The sequence below is a fragment of the Pogoniulus pusillus genome, chromosome 3 (genome assembly GCF_015220805.1).
Source record: "Pogoniulus pusillus isolate bPogPus1 chromosome 3, bPogPus1.pri, whole genome shotgun sequence".
Classification (NCBI taxonomy): domain Eukaryota; kingdom Metazoa; phylum Chordata; class Aves; order Piciformes; family Lybiidae; genus Pogoniulus; species Pogoniulus pusillus.
The window spans coordinates 8,865,051-8,880,072 of record NC_087266.1 but is presented as its reverse complement, the minus strand read 5'-3'; positions in this window follow the sequence as shown (position 1 = coordinate 8,880,072).

The following is a 15,022-nucleotide window of genomic DNA, read 5'->3' as shown; positions in this document are numbered from 1 at the left end:
ACACCCTAGTCTAGATCAGGACACCCTACCCTAGATCAGGGTAGGGCAAAAGGCAGAAGCTGAGAGACAGTAAGTTCCATCTAAACATGTCAGCGTGGGTTCATGAAGGGCAGGTCTAGCTTCACCAACCTGATCTCCTTGTGTGACAAGGTGACCCACTTAGTGAATGATGCAAAACCTGTGGATACTGTTTACCTGGACTTCATTGAGGCATTTCATAGAATCAAGCAGTTTGGAAGAGACCTCCAAGATCATCCAGTCCAACCTAGCACCCAGCCCTAGTCAGACCATGGCACTAAGTGCCTCATATAGGCTTCTCTTCAAACCTCCAGGGACTGCGACTTCACCACTTCCCTGGGCAGCCCATTCCAATGCCAATCACTCTCTCTAGGAAGAACTTCCTCCTAACATCCAGCCTATACCTCCCTTGGCACAACTTGAGACTGTGTCCCCTTTTTCTGTTGCTGGTTGCTATGAACTGCAAGTTTATAGCAAGAGGAACTTCTTACCTTGTTAACCTGTCTGAGTTAAGGACAGAATAGATTAAAGGAAGTACTATTCATATTATGGACAAAACTGAAGCAAGAAGAGATTGAGAATGAGAATTTTAAACTAGGCAAGACTAGCAGATCTGGAAAGGACCTGCTGAACCACTTTGGTTTTGTCCCTTGTTAGCACCTACCTACAGGATTGTGTCCTCTCATCACCCAGTTTTGGCCCTGTGCTGTGTTTTCTGCAGCCAAAAGTAATCTCTTCTCCCATCGCAGTTGAGTCCTGAGCAGCATATGTGCTCTGGCATTAATGGCAAGGCCCTTTCCACTTGTGCCCCTACAGAAATGTTTCTTAGCATGTATTGAAGGTTTAGCTCAGGTTTCAGTGAGGTCACAATTTCTCTTCTTTCTTACACCAAACATTAAGAGCACAAAGAGGTTGTACTTCACTTCCTTTCTTCATCCATAAAAGGGATGCCCATCAAGTTCTGTACTTCTGTACTTCTTCCCCTCAACTCTGCCCTAGTGAGACCACACCTGGAATACTGTGGCAAATTTTGGGCTCTCCAGTTCAAGAGAGACAGAGACCTCCTGGAAAGAGTCCAACAGAGAGCCACAAGGATGTTGGGGGACATGAGCATCTCCCCTATAGAGAGAGACAGAGAGACCCGAGGCTGTTTACTCTTGAGAAGACTGAGAGGAGATCTGATCAATGTCTATAAATATCTGAGAGGTGGGTGTCAAGTGAATGGGGTCAATCTCTTTCTGGTCATCTGCAGCAATAAGACAAGGAGCAACAGCTACAAACTGGAACATAGAAGGTTTCAGCTCAACATGAGGAGAAATTTCTCTACAGAGCACTGGAAAAAACTGCCCAGAAAGGCTGTGGAATCTCCTTCTCTGGAGACTTTCAAAACCCACCTGAATGCATTCCTGTGCGAACTGCCCTTGGTGATCCTGATTTGGCACGGGGGGTTGGACTCAGTGATCACTGAAGGTCCATCCCAACCTCTAATGATCTGTTATTCTACTCTTCTTCTATTCATAATCCTCCATCTGTCTTTAGATTAGGTTTCTGCCCTCCTCTTGAACAGCCATGAAACCTTGGCATTGCACCCCTTCTTCTTATGGAGTAGACCATTTTTGTACCCAGTACTGCTAATGTGTAGGACCTGAAGGGCTGCAGACCTCTAATGAATTGGGAAATGGACTCCAGAACAAGAATTCACATTGCCAACTCTATTATTTAAACTAATGCCTGCCAAACCTGTTTTAAAAATATATTAGCAAGGAGAGCATCCAATGAGAAGAGCAGAGAAAGTTGTTTTCCATTCCTGAATTGCAGCCACCAGCAGTGGTCTGATCAAACAGAAGAAGGCTGGAGTGCTACAGTCCAGAATATACCCATTCTCTGAGCTCTGGGCTATCAATCTGAATGGTAACAAGTCAGCACAGCTCCTTTGCATCCATTAAAGCTGCCTCAGTTTAGACCTATTTGTGCTAGTTTGAAGCAAGCTGGAATGTTTTGGTAAAAGAACTAGATAACGGGCTGTGAAATGAAAAACAATTGTGTCTACTTCTCTCACAGTCACGCTGAGAACTCTGGGAAGAAGAAGAAAACATTCTCCATTTTGTCTCTCACTCTTGCTTTTGCCTTAGACCTGGTCACATCTCATTAACCCTGCTCCTACTAACCTTGCTCCCTAACCTCTTGGCTGCACCTCTTTTCTTCCTGAGAACTGGGGTAAGGTTGAGAGGGCCGGGGGGAGGTGTTGGGGTGGTTTGGGAGCCCCTCCTGGGGACTCAGGTTTCTGGGAGGGGAGTTGTGCTTTTGTATTGTTTATCCTTTGTATATTTCTGTATATAATTGTATATAACTGTATATATTGTAAATAGCTGCTTGTAAATTCTGCTAGCTGTAAATAAATTGCTTCATCTATATTCCCAGGGTCCGTCTGAGTTAGCTGGGGCAAATACAAAAGTGTGGGGGGGTGGGGTAACCCCCAAACCATCACATTTTTAATTGGCGCCCAACGTGGGGCCAAACTGCTGAGGAAGTCTTCGAGAAAGGTAACAAAATCATTGACATTCTGTTGCAAGCAGGTTTTGCCATTAAGAGAGACAAGGTCAAAGGACCTGCCAAAGAAATTCAGTTTCTGGGAGTGCGGTGGCAGGATGGTCGCCGTTACATTCCTCAGGATGTGATCAACAAAGTCTCTACCATGGCAGTTCCCACCAGTAAGAAGGACACACTTTCTTTTCTTGGTGTGGTGGGATTTTGGAGACTACACATTCCTGGTTTCAGTCAGATTGTCAAACCTCTGCATGATGTGACTCGTAAGAGAAACAATTTCGAGTGGGGACCTGAACAACAAGCAGCCTTTGATCAGATCAAGCGAGAAGTAGTCCATGCAGTGGGCTTAGGACCTGTGAGATCTGGTCCGGACATTAAAAACATTCTGTACACGGCTGCCAGTGACAATGGTCCAACTTGGAGTCTTTGGCAGAGAGCTCCAAATGAGACACGTGGTCGTCCACTTGGTTTCTGGGGACGTTGTTACAGAGATTCAGAGACAAATTATACTGCAACTGAGAAAGAGATTCTAGCAGCCTATGAAGGAGTGAAAGCAGCTTCTGAAGTGATTGGAACTGAGTCACAATTGCTTTTAGCTCCTAGACTGCCAGTTCTTAACTGGATGTTCAAGGGCAAAGGTTCATCACCACATCATGCCACAGATGCAACCTGGTCTAAATGGATGGCTTTGATAACCCAACGAGCACGAATGGGTAATCTTGACTGACCTGGTCTGGTGGAGGTGATCACCAACTGGCCGGAAGGCACAGACTGTTCCAAACCTCCAGAGGAGAAAGTAATTCGTGCTGAGGAAGCTCCTCCCTATGGTGATCTCTCTGATCAGGAAAAGAACTATGCTTTGTTCACAGATGGTTCCTGTCGTCTTGTTGGGAACAAGCGAATATGGAAGTCAGCGGTTTGGAGTCCAACCAGGAGAGTTACCGAAACGAAAGATGGCGAAGGAGAATCCAGTCAGTTCGCTGAGGTAAAAGCTGTTCAACTTGCTCTTGATGTGGCTGAACGTGAGAATTGGCCTATCCTTTACCTCTACACCGACTCGTGGATGGTAGCCAATGCTCTATGGGGTTGGCTAAAGGACTGGAAGAAGAATGGTTGGCAGAGGAAAGGAAAGCCTATTTGGTGTGCTGATCTATGGCAGGACATTGATGCACGGCTGGAGAAAACTCCAGTGAAGGTGCGGCACGTAGACGCACATATGCCTAAGAGCAGAGCTACTGAGGAACATCAACATAACCAGAAGGCAGACCAAGCTGCTAAGATTGCTCAAGTTGATGCCAACTCTGATCTTGACATTGACCTTGATTGGAAACACCGAGGTGAACTGTTCTTAGCTCGGTGGGCCCATGATTCATCTGGACATCAAGGCAGAGATGGAACATACCGATGGGCTCGTGATAGGTCAATTGACTTGTCCATGGACGCTATCACCCAAGTCATCTATGACTGTGACATTTGTGCTGCTATTAAGCAGGCTAAGCGAATCAAGCCCTTATGGTATGGTGATAGATGGTCAAAGTACAAGTATGGTGGAGCCTGGCAGATTGACTACATCACTTTACCTCGATCTCGTTCTGGCAAGCAGTATGTGCTAACGATGGTAGAAGCCAGCACTGGATGGTTGGAAACCTATCCAGTTCCACATGCTACTGCACGTAACACCATTGTTGGTTTGGAGAGACAGATCTTGTGGAGACATGGAACTCCAGAGAGAATTGAGTCAGACAATGGTACTCATTTCAAGAACAATCTTGTGAAAAACTGGGCCAAAGAGCATGGTATTGAATGGATCTATCACATACCCTACTATGCACCAGCTTCAGGGAAGATTGAGCGCTACAATGGTTTGCTGAAAACCACCCTAAAAGCCATGGGGGGTGGAACTCTGAAAAACTGGGACAAACATTTAGCAGAAGCTACCTGGTTGGTAAATAGTAGAGGTTCAGTAAACAGAGCAGGACCTGCACAATCAGATTTGGTCCAAACAGTAGACGGTGATAAAGTTCCTGTTGTACGTGAGAAGAATCTGTTAGGGAAAACTGTTTGGGTATTTTCTTCTTCGGGCGAAGGGAAACCTGTCCGAGGGGTGGTATCTGCTGAAGGTCCTGGTCATACCTACTGGGTAATGCAGGAGAATGGTGAAATCCAGTGTATTCCACAGAGAAATCTAACCTTAGCTGAGAGAGTTTAAATTCAAACTGTTAGGAGTTTTCTTTTTTAGGTAACATCGGCGCCCAACACTGAGAGAATCTACGATAGAATCTACAGCACATGAGCACGAACCCAACATCACCTGGGAGTCCCTGTTCTGAGCTTTTGAATCACCTACATCTGATTGAAGTGTGAACTGAACGTGTATATATAGTTTTGGTGTAAATATTGGTTTAGATTAGATTGGATAATTCTCAGCGATACTCTGAGCGAAGTAGACAAGGGGTGGATTGTGCTAGTTTGAAGCAAGCTGGAATGTTTTGGTAAAAGAACTAGATAACGGGCTGTGAAATGAAAAACAATTGTGTCTACTTCTCTCACAGTCACGCTGAGAACTCTGGGAAGAAGAAGAAAACATTCTCCATTTTGTCTCTCACTCTTGCTTTTGCCTTAGACCTGGTCACATCTCATTAACCCTGCTCCTACTAACCTTGCTCCCTAACCTCTTGGCTGCACCTCTTTTCTTCCTGAGAACTGGGGTAAGGTTGAGAGGGCCGGGGGGAGGTGTTGGGGTGGTTTGGGAGCCCCTCCTGGGGACTCAGGTTTCTGGGAGGGGAGTTGTGCTTTTGTATTGTTTATCCTTTGTATATTTCTGTATATAATTGTATATAACTGTATATAAAACAACGCCACAGAGTCTAGACAGGAATCGAACTTGGGACCTTTCGCACGGCAGGCAAGCACTCTACACCAGAGCTACCATGACATTGCTTATGCTTTCTTCTCTATTCCCATAGCAAAGGAGTGCAGGCCTCAGTTTGCATTCACCTGGAGAGGAATCCAGTACCAGTTCAATCGTTTACCTCAGGGGTGGAAACACAGCTCAACCATCTGTCACTCAGTCGTCCACAATGCACTGGAGAAAGGTAAAGCTCCAGAGCACATCCAGTACATCGACGACATCATTGTGTGGGGCCAAACTGCTGAGGAAGTCTTCGAGAAAGGTAACAAAATCATTGACATTCTGTTGCAAGCAGGTTTTGCCATTAAGAGAGACAAGGTCAAAGGACCTGCCAAAGAAATTCAGTTTCTGGGAGTGCGGTGGCAGGATGGTCGCCGTTACATTCCTGTATAGGGTTAACACTCCTGGGGGAGTGACCCTGAACCTGACCCTAGGGGTCTTGGCCCCTCCTCAGGGGTGGGCCACACTCCAGGTGATGGTTAGCCCACTCCCCCCACTTCCTGTGGTATAAAAGACAGGAGTTCTCCTGTCTCTTCCTCTTTTCGCCCTCTTGCTCCCTACCTGCGTTCACGAACACACACACACACTGATACTGCATACCAGCCACGAGGCAGAGACACCATCACACTACTCGGGTTGTATCCATCCCTGTTTTGTATTTTGCTGTTTTCCCTTCCTTATCCTTTGTAAACTCCCCTACCTCCAATCCCTTTTTCTAAGTTATTGTTAAACTTTTCCTTTTTAACTTCCAAATCGAGTGAGATTGATTTATTGGGGTGTCCCTACCTTTTATCTCTCTCCCTGTCTTTTGGGGAAAGGAGGGGGAGGAGGGGAGGGCACTCTATAAACTCTATAAATTCTATAAATTGTCATTGGGTCTACCAAATTTATAAGAGTCTCTGGGAACTTGCATTTGAACCCAAGACAATTTATTTGGCGTCTCAACGTGGGGCTAGGTAGAAAGAATTCTTTCAGAGAAGATTTGGAAGTTAAAAAATGGATATTCTGAAAGTCTTAATCATTAACGCATTTGCATGGCTGTTGTGGGGCTGGCTGTTAAAGTTTATAAGTTACCATGTCTTCTGGATTGTCATTGATATGCTCTGGGAATATTCTAAGCATTTGCCTGCCCGAGTCTATGCCTATTTCCTGAATTCTGTTAGTAATATCACTGTTCTGGAACATGGAATCAATCTGAGTATATGCATTGGAGCACAGAAGCTCCAGATATTTTGGGCGAGAAATGGTACTGGATAGCTGTTATTTCACTGTGTGTAAATTTGGGTTTGGGAATTAATAAGATAGCGGTGAACTGGGACACGTGGAAATATCGAGTGGGCGCCGCCATTAGGGTGCTTAGGGGGAGGGGTGGTCCTCACTGCCCGAGCTGCAGTTGCGGGGGTTGGGCGACAGGTCAGGCCGTTCCGGCCGCCCCCAGCGCAGGCACCGCCCCTAGCGCGGCTCCGCCCCGAACTCCGCCTCCGGTCCCGCCCAGGGCAGCCCCCCGGACCCTGCCCCCTCAGCCCAGCCCCCTTCACCTAGCGCCAATTACCACGCGGCCAGCCAGATCAAACCCAAATCCTCCCGCAGATACCGATCCAGGGCAAGGGACCTCTTCGGGAACCAGCACCCCCCAGCAACAGCAACCAGCTGGAAATGGACCTGATAATGGAGTGATCCTTATCAGCTCCACGCCCAGAAAGGAAATCAGGCACATAAGGCAGGAGTATGCAAGGGCAAACGGACAGTCCCTTTTAGCCTGGCTTTTGAAATGCTGGGATGCAGGAGCAGAAACAGTGGACCTAGATCACAGGGAGGCGAAGCAGCTGGGATCCTTGTCGAGGGATGGAGGTGTGGATAAGGAGCTGGGAAGGCTCGATGGTACCCACTCACTTTGGGCCAGGCTTCTGATAGCTGTGAGGTACAGGTACCCGACTAAGGATGACATGATTTTCCATCCCCTTAGATGGACAGATATGGAACAGGGTATCTCATACCTGAGGCAAATGGCGGTTCAAGAGATAATTTATGGAGCCGACCAGAGGCCCTCGGACCCTGATGATGTCCGCATGAAGCCAGCCCTCTTAAAGAAACTGACTCAGTGTGCTCCTTCCACATATGCCCCCACATTGGGAGCACTGCTGCTGGGCAGAGACCCCAACAACCTTCCCACAATCAGGGAGTTTGTGAATGACCTAAGACAGTTTGAAGACAGTTTGTCGAGGAAAACCTTAATTGCCACTGTAGAGACCCTCACCCAAGAAATGAACGAGCTAAAAGCCTCTTTCTCTGAAATGCAGAAGGCAGAGGATGACTGCTCCTCACCTTCAGAATGGGTGCAAGTCTCAGCTATAAGGAACACACGCCGCCGTGCTCCTCCTCCTCCTCCTCGCAGGAGACCAGCCCAGAGCAGACAGGGTACACACAGGGGGTCACTCTGGAGAACACTGTGTGACCATGGGGAAAACATGGATAGATGGCATGGCCAGCCCACCTCAGCTCTATGGGCCAGGGTAAGGGAACTGCAGGGGACAAACACAGGGAATAACTCCTCCAGAAGAGGGGTTGCCCCAGTGTCCCGCAGGCAGCCCTCTCGCTCAAGGGGTGGTGAAGCCAGTAACTCAGGTCCATGTGCCTCATGCAGTCACACTGCTCAGAATTAGAGGTGCCCTGTCTCCAGCCAGGCGGAGGCCAGGGATAACAGAGTATATTGGGACGTGTTTGTGAAATGGCCTGGCACTTCTGAAGCCGAGAAGTACAGAGCGTTGGTAGACACCGGTGCCCAATGCACTCTGATCCCCTCCAGCCACAGGGGGACAGATACTGTTACAATTGCAGGAGTCACAGGGGGGTCTCGGGAGTTGACTGTGCTGCAGGCTGAGATAAGCCTCACCGGGAATGTGTGGGAGAAGCACTCCATAGTAACTGGCCCTGATGCACCTTGCATCCTGGGGATTGACTTTCTCCGGGAAGGGTACTTTAAAGATCCGAAGGGGAACAAGTGGGCATTTGGCATAGCAGCTGTAGAGACTGCAGACAAAGAGCAGCTGTCTATCATGCCTGGCTTGTCAGATGACCCTTCCGTGGTTGGTACCCACAAGGTGGAAGATGTCAAGTTACCTATTGCTTCTCGTGTAGTTCATCGCAGGCAATACCGCACCAACAGAGACTCCCTGCTACCCATACAGCAGCTGATTCGCCGCCTGGAGCAGCAGCTTGTCATCAGCAAGAGCCACTCGCCCTTCAACAGCCCAATATGGCCAGTGCGAAAGGAGACGGGGGAGTGGAGACTCACGGTGGATTTCCGAGGCCTGAATGAAGTGACTCCTCCAATCAGCGCAGCCGTGCCTGACATGTTGGAGCTGCAGTATGAACTGGAAACAAAGGAGGCCAAATGGTATGCCACAATTGACATTGCTAATGCTTTCTTCTCCATCCCCATTGCAGAAGAATGTAGGCCGCAGTTTGCCTTCACCTGGAGAGGAGTCCAGTACCACTGGAACAGACTGCCTCAAGGGTGGAAGCACAGCCCTACAATCTGCCACAGCATCATCCAGACTGCACTGGAGAAGGGTGGAGCTCCGGAACATCTGCAGTACATCGATGACATCATTGTATGGGGTGAGACAGCAGAGGAGGTCTTCCAGAAGGGTGAGAAGATCATTAATATCCTGTTGGATGCTGGTTTTGCCATTAAGAGAAGCAAAGTGAAAGGGCCTGCCAGAGAGATCCAGTTCCTGGGAGTTCGATGGCAGGATGGCCGACGCCACATCCCTATGGATGTGGTGAATAAAGTGGCCACTATGGTGGAACCCACTAACCGGAAGGAGACACAATCCTTCCTGGGGTTTGTGGGCTTTTGGAAGATGCACATTCCCGGGTACAGTCAAATTGTGAAACCCCTCTTTGACGTTACAAGAAAGAGGAATAACTTTGAGTGGGGACCTGAGCAGCAGGTGGCATTTGACCAGATCAAACGAGAGGTGGTCCATGCCATGGCCTTGGGACCAGTTCGAACCGGCCCAGAGATTAAGAACATTCTCTACACAGCAGCCGGTGAGAATGGTCCTAGCTGGAGCCTATGGCAGAAAGCTCCTGATGAGACAAGAGGCCGCCCACTCGGGTTCTGGAGCAAGGCGTACAAAGGCTCAGAGACCAAGTATACCCCCACAGAGAAAGAAATCCTAGCTGCCTATGAGGGAGTCAGAGCTGCCTCTGAGGTGATTGGGACGGAGTCACCACTCCTTTTAGCTCCAAGGCTTCCAGTCCTGACTTGGATGTTTAAAGGGAAGGGTTCGACTCCGCACCATGCCACAGATGCCACTTGGAGTAAGTGGATGGCTCTGATAACTCAGAGGGCTAGGATGGGGACTCTCGAGCGTCCAGGCATTGTAGAGGTCATCACCAACTGGCCAGAGGGCACTGATTTTGGAAAGCCAGCAGAAGAGAAGACAGTGACCCGTGCCGAGCAAGCCCCTCCATACAGTGACCTCCCTGAGGAGGAAAAGGCATATGCTCTCTTCACAGATGGATCCTGCCGTCTGGTAGGCAGCAAGCGAAGATGGAAGGCTGCCGTCTGGAACCCCACACGCAGGGTTGCAGAGGCAAGAGATGGAGAAGGCGAATCCAGCCAGTATGCTGAGGTGAAAGCCATCCAGCTGGCCCTGGACATTGCGGAACGAGAGCAGTGGCCAATGCTATACATCTACACTGACTCATGGATGGTAGCAAATGCCTTATGGGGGTGGCTGAAGGAGTGGAAGAGAAATGATTGGCAGAGAAAAGGGAAGCCTATTTGGGCTGCTGATCTCTGGCAAGACATTTCTGCACGCCTGGACAAACTGCCAGTTAAAATCCGACACATCAGTGCTCACATCCCAAAGAGTAGAGCCACTGAAGAGCAGCAGCATAACCACCAAGCTGACCAGGCTGCCCACATCTGCCAGATTGACCTGGACTGGAAGCACAAAGGTGAACTGTTCTTAGCTCGGTGGGCACATGACTCTTCTGGTCACCAAGGAAGAGATGCCACATACCAATGGGCCCGAGACAGGTCCGTGGACATATCCATGGAGGCCATAACTCAGGTTATCCATGAATGTGACATCTGTGCCACCATAAAGCAAGCCAAGCGCATGAAGCCTTTGTGGTACGGGGGAAGGTGGTCAAAGTACAGGTATGGGGAGGCCTGGCAGATTGATTACATCACTCTGCCTCGGTCTCGTAGTGGCAAGCAGTATGTGTTAACCATGGTGGAGGGAAGCACGGGGTGGCTGGAAACCTACCCAGTACCTCATGCTACTGCCCGTAACACCATTCTGGGTCTGCAGAGCCACATCCTGTGGAGACACGGTACCCCAGAGAGAATAGAGTCAGACAATGGGACCCATTTCAAGAACCACCTTGTAAGCAACTGGGCAAAAGAGCATGGGATAGAATGGGTTTATCACATCCCATACTACCCACAGGCTGCAGGAAAGATTGAGCGACACAATGGCCTGCTGAAAACCACCCTGAAGGCTATGGGAGGTGGAACTCTCAGAAACTGGGAGAAGCACCTTGCAGAAGCCACTTGGCTGGTGAACAGCAGGGGATCAGTTAACAGAGCTGGTCCTGCTCAGTCTGCCCTACTGCCCATAGTTGAGGGAGATGGAGTTCCTGTAGTCTGTGAAAGGAATCTACTGGGAAAGACTGTGTGGGTTGCTCCTGCCTCTGGTGGGGGAAAACCTATCAAAGGGGTGGTATCTGCAGAGGGTCCTGGTCACACATACTGGGTGATGATGGAAACTGGTGTTATCGAGTGTGTCCCTCAGAGAAACCTCTCTTTAGCTGAAAAGGTTTTGAAATCTCAGAGTTGATTCCATGTGTTCCAGATACTTTCAGGTTATCTTGTATTATAGTTGTATAATAGTTGTATCATAGTTGTGCAATACTTGTATCATAGTTCATAAGGGGTTACAAGTTGTTTTTGTAGTTATACCCTCACCACTACACGGCGTCCAACAGAACCTACATGACAGCAGCAGCTATCCAGAGTCCTACAGCATCGCATCACACCACGGCGTCCAACCAGAACCCTGCATCTGATTCGTCACTGATGCCCTGCAGTGAGAGACTGTTCCTGATTTCCCTCCAGAGGATGTCTACAGCCATCTCATCTACACCTGTTCCCCTGATGCCAGACATGAAGAGACTGTTCCTGATGTTTTCTTCGCAGAGGGAAAAGACTCTTTTCCTGAGTACCAACAAGAACTGTTCCTGATTCACTGACTTTTCTTCCGTTCCTGCCCTGCTCACATCTCAGCAACCTGCACCGGACCAGAGGAACACATCGCCTTGGGATACAGCCGGGGACCAAGAAGGACTTCACGAACTCTTAACCCATGGACACTTTTCCCATCTTTGGAGAAGAAGACTGTTCTTAGGAAGGTGGAAGTGGTCTAACCAAGGGGTGGAATGTATAGGGTTAACACTCCTGGGGGAGTGACCCTGAACCTGACCCTAGGGGTCTTGGCCCCTCCTCAGGGGTGGGCCACACTCCAGGTGATGGTTAGCCCACTCCCCCCACTTCCTGTGGTATAAAAGACAGGAGTTCTCCTGTCTCTTCCTCTTTTCGCCCTCTTGCTCCCTACCTGCGTTCACGAACACACACACACACTGATACTGCATACCAGCCACGAGGCAGAGACACCATCACACTACTCGGGTTGTATCCATCCCTGTTTTGTATTTTGCTGTTTTCCCTTCCTTATCCTTTGTAAACTCCCCTACCTCCAATCCCTTTTTCTAAGTTATTGTTAAACTTTTCCTTTTTAACTTCCAAATCGAGTGAGATTGATTTATTGGGGTGTCCCTACCTTTTATCTCTCTCCCTGTCTTTTGGGGAAAGGAGGGGGAGGAGGGGAGGGCACTCTATAAACTCTATAAATTCTATAAATTGTCATTGGGTCTACCAAATTTATAAGAGTCTCTGGGAACTTGCATTTGAACCCAAGACAATTCCTCAGGATGAGGAATGAACAGCCATGAAACCTTGGCATTGCACCCCTTCTTCTTATGGAGTAGACCATTTTTGTACCCAGTACTGCTAATGTGTAGGACCTGAAGGGCTGCAGACCTCTAATGAATTGGGAAATGGACTCCAGAACAAGAATTCACATTGCCAACTCTATTATTTAAACTAATGCCTGCCAAACCTGTTTTAAAAATATATTAGCAAGGAGAGCATCCAATGAGAAGAGCAGAGAAAGTTGTTTTCCATTCCTGAATTGCAGCCACCAGCAGTGGTCTGATCAAACAGAAGAAGGCTGGAGTGCTACAGTCCAGAATATACCCATTCTCTGAGCTCTGGGCTATCAATCTGAATGGTAACAAGTCAGCACAGCTCCTTTGCATCCATTAAAGCTGCCTCAGTTTAGACCTATTCAAGCACTGGCCCCTAGCTTTAAACACCACCACTGCTTCTGAACATCAAACTACTCTCCAAAAGAAATGAAATGAAAATAGCATTTCCCTGATTAAAGAAAGGAAATTTCCATGACTAATTCCTTCTGTCAGTGGAAGGTTAAAAATGGTTGGTGTTAGTACATAAGTAGAGTACCAGGAAGCTGGGTAATAAAGCATCTTTGAGCTATTCACCAAGTAGATTGGTTGATGTTAATGTCTGTTAGATCAGCATGCAAACAGTCTCTGGGGGTATATAATAAACAATATTATTGGAGTTGGAGTGCAGGGAGTATCAGATTCCACTGCTGACTGACAAAGTGAGAGATTGGTTTATTTACTATTAAGAAACCAATTTGTAGTGTTGTGAGGTTGCTATGTCTCTGTTTACTAGGATATAACATAAATTTCCGATGTTCATTTTTTGTGTAACCCTTTCTCAGCTACTTGATGGCCCAAAAGGCAGTTGGTGGCACTGTAATTGTATGGGAAGGCTTAGCTGCACAACAGCATTTACTCACTCTGGTACTGTGAAATGAAATGTTGATCTAAACCACAGTATGAGGAAAAAGAGTAACAATTACTAAATAATCCATGAAACTAGCTTTCTAAAGTAAGAGAATTTAATAGACAGAGGAATAAAAGTCCACCAATGGATATTATCTTTTGTCAACTGATTCACAAGCGAAAAGGCAATACAGGCTACACTGAAGCCGCCTGACAGAGATGCTAAACTTCATCATCATAGAATCATGGAATTTAGATTGCAATAAATCTTTTAGATCATCACATCTAACTGTGTTAGTTTGAGCCTAGCTAGAATGTTTTGGTGAGAAGAACTAGATTACAGGCTGTGAAAGGAAAACAAGGCTGATGTCTACTGCACTCATAGGCTTGCTGAGAGGTATAAGAACAAGAATCCAAACATAGATAAGGCACTTCTTGGGGCATTGCCTGAGCTGCATTTCTCCCTCTAGCCTCTCTGCCATCTCTCTGATTAATCTACTTTGTTTCCTAACCTCCTGGCCAAACTTCCACTCTTCCTTGGGACTGGGGTAAGGTTGAGAGGGGTGGAAGAAGGTGGAAGGGCTTGGGAGCCTCTCCTGGGGACTCAGGTTTCTGGGAGGGGAGTTGTGTTTCTGTATTACCTTTTACCTTGTCTATTTATGTATATAACTGCATATACTGTAAATATCTGCTTGTATATTGAGCTAAGCTGTAAATAATAAGCTTCATTCAAATTTCCTGTGCCAGCTGAGTCTAGTCTGGGTGATTTCCAAAGTTTAGGGGGAGAGGGGGAAATTGCTAAAAATAAAAATCTCTTATTGGGTGCAGTAACGGAGTCCTGGAAATATGCAGTGCAGAAACTTTGGAGTCCCATAAGCTACTTTAAAAGTTTCTGTACTAGAATGAGATAAAACACAGGAGGCTCTGGTGATTCAGATTTGTCCCTCATATTTATAGTTGCTTGAGTTAGGGCGGTGAATTACCCCATTTCCACCCTTGCCATTCAATTAGTTCCACAGATTCAGTTGTGTGAAACGTTCCAGAGTAAGAGTTCCACTGCCATCTTTTAAATCCCCATCCATATTTTAAAACAGTCATTTTAACAGTGCTGATAACATTTGTTATTCTATGAAGTCAGCCAACAGAATACCTACATTGTATTCACATCTTATATTGGATGTATGCAGAAAGAAGAACTTTCCCTCCACCCCTGCACATTTTCCCAGTATTTCTGTCATGAAACATAGAGCACAGCAGCACCTAAGCATTCTATTTCTACACACTGGACCATGGAAACACATGAATGCAGTGATGCCACAAACCAAGAGAAGTCCTGGTAAAGCTTCACCATGTGGATATTTATTCCATTCTCTACCAATATTTATTATCATCTAATTAAGAATAATTAGAAGGGAGGCTGTAGTAGAGCTCTTAAAAGAGATGTCCTGAAGTCAAGGAAGGTTTGTCCCTAATATCAATTACATGTCCTACCTGAGAACATTGAATTTGCCCTGACTTATTAATTGTGGGCCAGTATCCATCACATATAAAATTTAGATCTCATTAAGTATTGTACTATCCCTAATGTGTTATGGA